Here is an 11203-nt window from a genome sequence, read left to right as displayed (position 1 = left end):
TTAATTTAATTCATTAAGGTTGCCAAACCAAAATTACTATACACCTTCAAATAAGGTTTACAGATATGGAATCATCTTTACATCTTCTCATTATAATCTAGCACCACTCTCAAAATCAAAAGTTCTATTCCACCTCTGTACTCCAGGTTTCTGATTAGCTTACACCTATTTCAGCCTGTTAAATAAAAACTAATTGTCAACATTGCCATTAGTTTTCAGAGTACTGATGTTCAGCTAGAAAATCTGTGGCATCAAACAAATACATGACGTATCTATAAATGTATGTCAAAGCACAAGATATTTTTTCCCTCCAAGCCCAAATGCTGCCCAGTTACACCAGTAAAGTGGATTATTACTCTTTCTGAGATTTCTGTTTTCTTCCCTACTGCTTTTCACTCCTGTAACACAATCAGATCTGACTACTTGCTTGAAAGAGGGGAAAGAAGAAGAAAAGAACACAGACAGGAAAAATAGCTTAATCTTTTATAAATAACATTCAGCTGTATACCACAGATCAATTCTAAAACATTTTCAATAGAAGAATGGGCTGGATAATGTGCAGAATTTCAGAACAAAATAATTTTATATTACTATTGCCTGTTTGTTGCTGGGATTGCCAAGTTTCCTCCAAACTAGTGATACTGACATTGACAGAGACTTAAAGCTTAGAGCATTCCTGACAGTTGAGTTATAGAATGTTATCAAAGAGGTCCTACGTTCTGTTGGAAGCCTAGTTAACAGGCTTAGCTGACATATTTAGACAGTGAATTCATGTCCATGCTGGCTGGCTGTTATGTTGATTTGGCCATCAGGGAATTTCCAGAAAAGGAAAACAGCTTGTGGCATTTCAGCAGAGCTATTAATTGGTACCATTTAATGTAGGATGAGCAGGAGCAAGATTCCATGATGGTGGTGGACCGTATTCTTTAACACCCTCTAGAAGCTCTATCCTTACCCAATTGGCTGTGGAGTCTTGAAATTTGGGGGTGAAGAGGTTTCAATTCAACTGAAGTCTATAGGCCTTCTTAGCCAAGCTCTGGCTCAGCTCTTCCTGCTGTCCAATCTCTTTTTTTCGCACCTTCTCTTTCCCCTTTTTTCATTTTCTCCCCTTTTACTCACTTCCTTATCCTTCTTTCTCTCAATCTATTCAGAAGGTTATTTAATCAGTTATGGTTCACCTGAGAGGAATTTAAACAAACTTTCTTATCTTGAAATTTCTTTACTAAAATGGACATAGTCAAATTTGTACATCTTTCCAGAGCTGTTATGTCCCCAATCCTAGGTGCCACAATCTATCACAAAATGCACCATCAGCAGCACATTCTTGTGAATCTAACTCACGGCCTGAAAATCTCAATGATGATATAGCTTGATACAAAACAAGGAACCCGTAGCAGCAAGACTGGGTTTAACACTTGATCCTTGTGAAAAGAATTCCACATAAGGTGGCAGAGTGATTTCGCAAAAGGAAGTTGCTTCTCTTTCTAACAGCTACTTAGAGGGAAAAGTGTAACTAATGATGTCAGTGCTTCACCCACACAACTCAGAATGCTTGACAACTTGTGTGGACCTCCCCACAATCCCTACTTTGTATCAAATCCTTAAATAATGACTAATGCATATAAATATATAAACACTCCAACTTTGTGCCTTATGACCAGGACAACTTTAAATGGAACATGAGCTATCCCCAGAGCTTCCTGAAAGAGTGATCCAAAGTTGCTTTTGGGGGGACTCAGCTTGACATCACACTCTTGCTTGGCTTCCTTCTCTTCCATCTTTCCATCTTTCCACTCCTCTATCAGCATTTCAGGACAACAGTTCCCATTTAATCACTTTTGCAAGACTTTTGTCTTAGGATCTGGGTGTGTGGAATCTGACCACAGATAAAGCTCACTGTTGAAGTATTAAAAAGCCATGTCAGTTTATTGCTTTTTAAGAAGAAAAATAAGGCAGCCTGCTGTAACTTAGCCTTTAAAAAAAAAAAATCATGCAAACTTCTGTTTTCCAGGAAGAGAATTTGAAGGAGAAGAAGAATATCTGGAGATCCTTGGCATCACCAGGGAGCAGTCAGGCAAATATGAGTGCAAAGCCGCCAATGAGGTCTCCTCAGCGGATGTCAAACAAGTCAAGGTCACTGTGAACTGTGAGTATGGCGGCAGCAGCAGCAGGTGCTACATGCTTGGGGCTCATGCCTCCACCTCCAGCAAGCTCTAAAGATTCCATTAACAAAAGAGCATCACAGTCGAAGCAGATGCTCTTTGGTCAGGGATGCACATTTATACATCGGATACAGCCAAGGGCAGGACTTGGCCTTTGAATTTGATAAATCAATGCTACCAATTCTAAATATAACCCATAATACATTTAACAATAGCCTTTGTCTTTTACTCAGGCTGCAGAATTAAGAAAACATGATCAGACAACACTAGCATTTCCGGCACTCACTATTCTGGTCTTTGTGGACACCGAGGTCATATTGCTTTGGAAAAAGCAACCATTCATATCTGCTTTAGCTGGAATTTCTATATTAATTCATTGTTTGTCAAAAGGGAATACACCAAGATTATATTTTATCCTCTGCTATTTAACTAATTGGCCTTGGAAACAAATTCAAACCACTGTGGTCAGATGCCATGTGTTCCTGATGGCTATCAGGGATACCTGATAAGTTAATTTCATTTATCTATTTGTCCCAAAGTACAGGCATTAGAAAGGAAGATTTCACTAAGATGCATAGGTAAGTGAGCATACTTTGAACTTCTCAGATGAAAGGATCCTTAGATGTAGTTCAAAAGGGGAAGGGAGAGAGAGAGGATCTATAAGATATGTGTCACCAGCCAAGGAATAAAGAGAATTTGTTTACTTTATTCAGTTAGGAGTGTCTTTGTGTATCATTCAAATTTACATTTCTACATCACACAATTGGGGCTAGCGACAGTATCCTGACAGTTCTTCCTTTCTAGGAATTTCACATATATATGTACCACCACACATATACTCTACATACACGCACATACACACATATTCACACAAAACACACATACACATATTCACACAGGCACAAATATCTAAACCCATCTTTGAAAGTATACTTTAGGACTGGGTGTAGCTCAGTGGTAGAGGGTTTGCCTAGCATATATGAGGCACTGGGTTTGATTGTCAGCATTACATAAAAATAAATAAATAAAGGTCCATCAACAACTAAAAACAATTTTTTTTTAAATAAAGTATACTTTAGACCATGATGAGTTATATTCTGTCATCTCATGTCCTCCCAACAGTCAACTATGTGCCAGAGTCTGTATAAAGTCTATGCATTCTTCCCCAAAAACCTGGCAATATAGGCCTACTTGATGATTCTTTAAAATTTGAGAAACTGAAGCCTAAGGAGATGAAATAGACTATCTAAAGCAACATGGAAATCAAATGTAAGAATAAGGAGTCTCATTTAATTAAAAAATTCATGCTCTCAAGAAGAAGAGAGAAGGAGGAATTTTCAATTCTTCATACCTACTATGTACAGCATAAAATTAAAGGATTTACTTTTTATTTAATCCTCTTAATAAACCTATGAGATAAAAATTATTAGTCTTACTTTAGAAATTAGGAAACAGTTGTGGAAAAAAACAATAAAATTAAAGGTGACTTACCACACACACACACACACACAAAGAAATTAAGAAATGAGGCTAGAGAGCTGATGAGTCTTGCATGAGATGACCCAGTATGTTAGTCAACCTTCTGTCACTGTGACCAAAATGTTGATAAGAACAACTCTGGATGAAAACATTTATTTTGAGCTCGTGATTTCAGATATCCATCATCAGCTGACTCCATTGCTCTGGGCCTCGAGCGAGGCAGAACATCATGACAGAAGGGCATGGTGGAGGAAAGCTACTTAGCTCATGACAGCCACATAGGAGAGAAAGAGGAAAGGGTCAGGGACAAATAATCCAAGGCCACACCTCCAGTAACCTACTCCAGTGACCTACTTTCTCTAGCCACACCTACAATTATCATTCATTAGTCTATTTAGCTATCAATGGATTAATCCAGCAAATTGATTAATCCAGCAAATGAATTAATCTACTGATCAGGTCACCGCCCTAATTTTTACCTAAAATTCCTACCTCTGAACCTTGCTATGTTGGGGGTCATATATTCAAAACACAATCTTTTTAGGGGACATTCCAGATCCAAAACATAACACCCAGCCTACTCTTGGGCTGCTCAATTACCCAAGACCTTGCTCTAGCCTTTGAGCTTTCTAAAACAGTCAGTGAAATCTTCACAGCATAGATAGAAGAATTCAGTAAATATGGCTGTGCTATGCACGTTTATGGTCCTCATTTGCAAGAGCAAGGGGCTGCATTTGATGAACTGTGAAGTGCTTTTATTCCTAGCTGTCTCCAAATTTTTTAGTAATAGACTTTTGAAATGCCAGTATTACTATTCTTTTCTAGTACTGGGTGTGTTTCAAAGACACATTAATGATCTCAATGTTATAAAATGCTTTAGGTCCTTTTTTCACATGAAAGGCAATTTCTCTGGGTGTTTATATAAGTTTATAATTAGGTTAGTTAGCTTCTTTTATGTACACATAACCATGCCATCATCTTCCACCTCTTTCCTGACTTTTGGAGTGAAGATTTCATTTTCTCTTAATTGACCTTCAACTTAATTAGATTTTTGAAAGTCCAATCACAGAGTAAATAGAAAATATTTATACTTCCATTGTATGAAACATCAAAGTGGTCTGGATTGCAGATGGTTCCCAAGATCAAAGCTAGCCGTCTGGGCCCTATTATTATTGGAGCAATTAGACTGACATTGCTCCTTCTTCACTGTCCCCAAAGTGTAATTTAGGACAGAAGAAAATACTGATAATTTTCAAGAAAAGACTTTTATGAAAATGTGAGCTTTTGCTAGTGATGAGTGAACCACAGAAGAATAAAGACCGAACCTAAAGATTCTAAAAGGACAACTCATAACAAATTATATGGAAAGCTGTCATGAGTCTAATCAACTATCCAATATGCCCTAGCCAGCAGAACCTAGCACATGCCTGATTTTATAAAAATTGCTCAGTAGCTTTTACCAATGATGTAGCAAAACCCCTCAATACACCCTATACTCTTAACATCTCTCCAGACTTCATAAATGATACTGGTTATAATTCAGGAAGAATAATCTAATCAATTTCCTTTGGAATGACTGTTTTACCAAAACTTTCATGAACCACATCTACATTATATTGGAACAAGTCATCATACCAGTTGTCCTCTTCAAACAACTCGTCTAAACATTATTGTGTTAAGTAGAGGAAGTCCCCAGGATTAAATTATGGAAGTAGGTCTGCCTAGCAAAACCCTTGCATATGAAGAGATATCCAGTGTCACTTCTGTCGCTTCAGTTAAGCTTCCTACTATGACAGTGCTCCATTATTTAAACTGATTCCTTTTCCTTTTCAAAACACAGGCTTAGGAATTCAGTGAGGGGATCAGGATGGCTAAGATAACTACTGGCAAAAGAGATTATTGTAAAGAACAGACCCAAATACCACTCAAAATCCCACACTAGTAACTTTCTCCCGCCACCACTTCATTGATTCATTTACTCTGTTGCCAACAGATGTTTGTTCCAGGGCACTGAGAGGCCAGCGCAGTAAACCAGAGAGACATAACAGTTTTGCCTGTTGAGCTCACAAGCTGGATCCTACGGTTTCTTCTTTTTACTTCTCTGTGATAACCCTTCTCTGTGGTAGTTCTACAGCATTGCACATAGCCATTTTACAGGCAAAATCTATTTTCTAAGTGGTAGGAGGTCTTGGAATTTATGGAAAGCTAAATTATTGGCTCAAAATCTCTTCAATTAAATAAGCTTAGTAAAATTTATGAAATAGGACTTCTGTCTTCCTGTACCTTACCCAGAGCATGACTTCTAATTTTTTCTAGTTACCTGCCCTAGGGACAGTCTGTCCTTTCATTGCAGATTCTAGGTATACTCCCTCAATTTCAATTCCCAGAGTCCATTAAAAATTTGTACTTATGCCAGGTGCAGTGGCACACATCTGTAATCCCAGTGGCTCCAGAGGAGACAGGAGGATCGTGAGTTCAAAACCAACCTCAGCAACAGCAAGGCGCTAAGCAACTTAGTGAGACCCTGTCTCTAAATAAAATACAAAATAGGCCTGGGGATATGGATTTGTGGTTGAGTGCCCCTGAGTTTAATCCTCAGTACCAAAAAAAAAAAAAAAAAAAATTTGTACTTATGAGTCTGTCTCACTCCAGTGCCCACTATCCCTCGTATAATATCTAGCACGTAGTAAATGCTCAATAAATACAGGCTATTAATTTTATTTGGACCTTTTTCCTATTTCTGTACGAATTCTCCCAAAAGCTGCTTCCAGCTCTCAAGTCTATCCTCTTCCCCAATGGTCTGCTAATCTTTCTCCCATCTTCTGCCTTTTCGTAACTCTCCAAGTAGGTCCACACTATCACTCATCATAACTTCTTTTTTCTCTTCTTATCTCCCTTTTCACACAACTCTGCCTCATTCTGCTGTCCAGAGCTAACCAAGCCAACAGGCACAGATAGTGGTAGACATGGGATGCAGGCATTTCTACAGCTCAAGCTTGCATTTGAAAGCCAGCTATTTAGAGGGAGCAGAGGTTACTGCCGAATACACAGTTGGGCTTGGAGAAACCAGTTGTCTCCAGATAGTAGATATATATTTTAACTGAACTCTTCAGGGCTTCAATTCCAAAATCACCTAATGAGGAAACTTTAGGAAAATATTGGCTCACTATGGAACAAGACAATGTGAAATAGTAACCTTCTCTAGGTAGTCATTACTACGCCTATTCAGTCCCCATGCTGACCTTTAATTTATTCTTGCATCTAGGAAGGTATCAGAAAAGACACATCCTAGAGTTTGTGAATCTATTATTAGATCTTCAGAGGAAATATTCAGAAAAAAAAAATCCAGTGTATAATAAATTTCCACCACAATTTTGACTTGTGGACAAGAACCATGATTTTCTGAGTACTTTCAGGGGACCAAGACAATCCTGATATTTCACATACATTCACAATAATCATCACACTGACAAAAGCCAACCAAGTGGAGAGGTGTAATGGGCCTGGTCTTTCTCAGAGAGGAGGAATAGCGACTTTGTTACAGACTTGTTTAATAAGTTTAGTACTGCTGGTACATGGTGAGTAATTAAAAAAAAAAAACTAATTGAATCAGTATTACTGTTTGTCTTATTGTTTCTAAATTTTCTGTAGACAGTGCCTTTATTATTGCCCACACCCTCTGCTTCCTCTGCCTTCTTACACCACTGCACACTAACCTTGGAAGATAATCAATATTTCCATGTAGAAAGGACAAAAACAAAGCTCACAAAATGTAAGCATTCTCTGTCACAAAATCAAAAAACTTATGAGAGGCAGACCTGGAACTCTAACCCAGGTCTAACTCCAAAACCCTCTCACCTTTCATGACAACACATGAGTAACAGTAGTTGAAGAAATGAAGTCATTTTAGATATTGAAAGTGCTTTCCTGTGTATGGTTTCATTTGCTATTTACCTTAAAAGATGTATTTGATATAGGTAGGTAGGTAGGTAGGTAGGTACCGTGATATGCATTCATAGGTGAAGGGCTGCAGGAGAACACATCTATGATAACCACCTAAGTAGAACAGGTGGGAATTAAGCCTGCATCTTCTAAATCCTAATGTGGCATTATATCTACTATATTAATACATGTTATGATTTTTTGTTGTTTCCTGTGAATAGCAGAAATATGGAACACTTGCTTTTGAAGCTATCAGTGTGTGCTCTCTTAAATGGTATTTTTTTCCTTATTAGGAATCCATTGTTGTTTAAAAGAACTCATTCAAATGGACTTACCAGAGCAGAAAGGTTCAGAGCATGGGTTCCAGAACATGACAGACAGATCCAAATTTTATACTGCTCCAAACACTGACCATATGAATTGGACAAATTTTAACCCTCTGTAAGCTTGTCTTCTCATTCATAAAATGAGGTTAATAAGACTTAGCTCCTTGGCTATTATTGGAATAAAGAAGATTTCTAAAACCTAGTACAGTGCTATTCATGCCTGTGAATGCCTATAAATTATATCCTTCATTCAAATTTTGTTCTTTTATACAATTATTCCAATGTTAAGAAGATTAAATGAATGACATTTTATTTCTTAGGTCACTGTTATTGTTATCATATTCATTCTAATTGAAAGAATCTTGTTACTGGTGATGTAAGAATAAGAAGCCCTTATTAATATTTTCAGAACCTGGAATTTTGAAGTAATAAAAACTGGAAGAGTCCTCTGACAATTGTAAGCCATTCCAAAGTCACGTAAAGAATAACAATGGATCTCTGTGCAGCATTTTTATGAAGCCTCATTTTTATTATAACCATATTTGGAACAAGGACATCTATTATTTTAACTACACTAGGCATGCTGCAATATGATTTGTAATAATCTTTCTTAGCCTCATCTATACAGAATTCATTACAAATGAATTTTGAAATGTTCATTCCAATAAGCCATGAAAGAGCAGACCTGCACCATGGTGTCATTTGAGAAATATTAGGAACAATGAGCTCTTTACATGCCTATCGGTATTCATGAATTTACTTTGGCACAAGAAGCTTCCTAGGTTTTGAAAGAGAGAAGCAAGTGGTTGGCCTTGATAATTGACCAGCATCATCCTTTCTCAAGATTAATGCACTTGAAAGTACTCAACCCTAGTTTTTTGCCAGCTGCAGCATGCTGGGGCCTCTGATGGGCTAATGAATGCCACTTACCCATTCAGGTTCACAACAAATTGGGAAATAAGAAAAGGAGGAATATGAGGCACAAATGCCCCCAAGGTTAGTGACCAAGGTCTTTAGAGGTAGTAGCTTAGTGGGTTTGACTTAGCTCCCCAGTCATGGCTGCCCTGGGCTGGGGAAGCCCACCCACAGGAGCGCAGGAAGGAGAGAGCCCGGGAAAGACTTCCAGCTTAGAGAAACAAAAGAGAAACCTCTACTCCTACCAGAGCTAGGCTGTAAAAGAACAAAGGAGAAAAGATGAGCCAAACAGGCCCAACTTATTCTATCCAAATGTTTTGATTTGAAAAATCATCTCCCTCCCTGGGTCCCAGTGTACCTACTGCTCTGGAACCCAGAACAGGGAAGCACTCTCCACAAAACTGTACCTCTGGAACCTGCATTCCTGGTCCCATTGTAGAGGGACTTGGAGGCATCTAACATGGCAATATTAAGTTAAGATACCTCAGCTCTGAGCCTGTTAGAAGTGGCGATGGTGGGAAGGGTAGTCTTGCCCAGGTTCAGGGCTGGTTTAGTGAAGCCACAGTCACCGTTACAAACTTATCAGTTAATACCACATAACTATAGAAACCTACAACTGTTTAATACCCATTATGAAATTGTAAAATTGAACAAACCTGTAGAACAACAAATAAACTCTCTCTCTCTGGTCAACATAAATGGGTCACTGTGCTACAAATTTCGACATCACAGGCAGCTCATATAGTGAGAAGTGAGGATGGGAAATTGATATTTATTAAGTGTTCTAGTGCTGTTCATTCATATCTCCCTTTGTGTACCATATCTCGGTGGACAGTACCACCTGATGCCCAAGCCAGAACCTCAGTGTTATCTTTCTGATGCTTCTGCTTTGTCTAATCCTTCACATCTAATCCATTGCTAGTTGGATCAATTCTGAGGTTTCAAATATCTCCAATCTTTCCCCTCCTTTCAGCATCTTCCCAAATCTATTGCCAAATATCTCTGCATTTCTTCAGCAGCTTCCAAATGGGCCTCCCTGCCACTGGTCCCAACAATCTATTGATGAAGGTATTGAAACAGTGTGACTCTGAGAAAAGTGTTAAACTTTCTAAAAACAAGGAAGAACATGAGGGAAAGAGCCTTGATTTGAACTATCAAATTTCAATCTGAGCTCATGACTGCTCAGATTATACTCTGTCCCTCTTTCCTCCACTAGTACCACCACCTGCAATTCTTGCATTATCCTTTGAGCCTATGTGTTCTAATGACCTCTATAACCAATCACAGGATGACTTTCACATGCAACCATTGTGATTCTTTTAAGATAGCTTCCTCTTTTAAAACATAAGGGAAGGGCTCGGAGTGTGGCTCAATGGTAGAGAGCTTGCCTAGGATGCATAAGGCCCTAGGCTCAATTCAAAGCACTGCAAAAAAATAAAACTAAAAAAAGATAACAAGGGAAAAGAGGCTCAAACCAGTGCACAGGGTTACCCAGACCCAATTCTGGCTAAGGGCAGAGTCAAAATTCAGATTTCAGATTTCCTGTTCCTGACTGCTAATACTGACTCTTAACCCATAGAAGAGATAAATGGATTATAATTTGGAAATTTAGTAATCTGAAAGTTAAATGAATTAAGGCTATGAAAACATATGATAATGATACCAACAGTCTATTTATAAGGATGAGCAGTTTCAACTAGAGTTGAGATTTTTTGTGTCTGGGAAGGTTGCTATAGATCATTAAAGTGTGGATCCTCATTTTAAAGGTAGTAGGACCAAAGTCCAGAAGATAAAGTGTGCAGAGGGAGATATACACAGTCAAACTCAAGATATCTTCCAGGACTCCTCATTTCCTTTCCAGGTTTCTTTTTCTACATCATCTTCCCTTTTTGTGCCTGTACAAAAATGAGCAGATTAAATCCAAAGTGAAACACAACACAACAACAAAAGCAACAAAACAACACAACCCCTACTCTGGCATGCCACTTTATATTGGGGCTGATAGTATTGACCCAAACATGTTCTCACACCTCTGTCTGACAGTGATTTAAAGACTTACAAGCTGACGGGAGATGACCTGTGGGTGGAAATCACAGATGAACCTGATGTGCAATCCTTTTTAACTCAGATGATCAGGGTCTTCTATAGTCAGAAAACTTCAGAAATAGTTTTCAAAAATGAAGAAAAATGTTCAGAAATAAGGTAGGGTGCTACAGAGTAATTTAAATGAATTTGGTACCCTAAAGTTGACTTTACTGATTGCCTTAATAAGTTTTTCTTCCACAAAGTCTAAACAGATTGTTTGTTTCTACTTTATCCACATGTCATTTTCTGGCTAATGCCCTCTAGGCAGAAAAGTACTTTTCTCCTTAAAGATCC

At 38.2% G+C, this 11203-nt stretch overlaps 1 long non-coding RNA gene across 1 annotated transcript in view; it reads left to right on the top strand.

The window, feature by feature from the left end:
- Window positions 1–2010: 2010 nt before the first annotated feature.
- LOC306638125 overlaps window positions 2011–11203 on the top strand; it is a 48263-nt gene continuing 39070 nt past the window's right edge. Inside the window, exon 1 of the long non-coding RNA XR_013757372.1 lies at window positions 2011–2146. This is a non-coding gene — a long non-coding RNA (uncharacterized lncRNA). The remainder of the gene's footprint in view (window positions 2147–11203) is intronic.

The sequence above is a fragment of the Sciurus vulgaris genome, assembly GCF_902686455.1.
Source record: "Sciurus vulgaris genome assembly, chromosome: 10".
Lineage (NCBI taxonomy): Eukaryota > Metazoa > Chordata > Mammalia > Rodentia > Sciuridae > Sciurus > Sciurus vulgaris.
The sequence above is the reverse complement of the archived record's forward strand: the minus strand, read 5'-3'. Positions and strand labels throughout refer to the sequence as shown.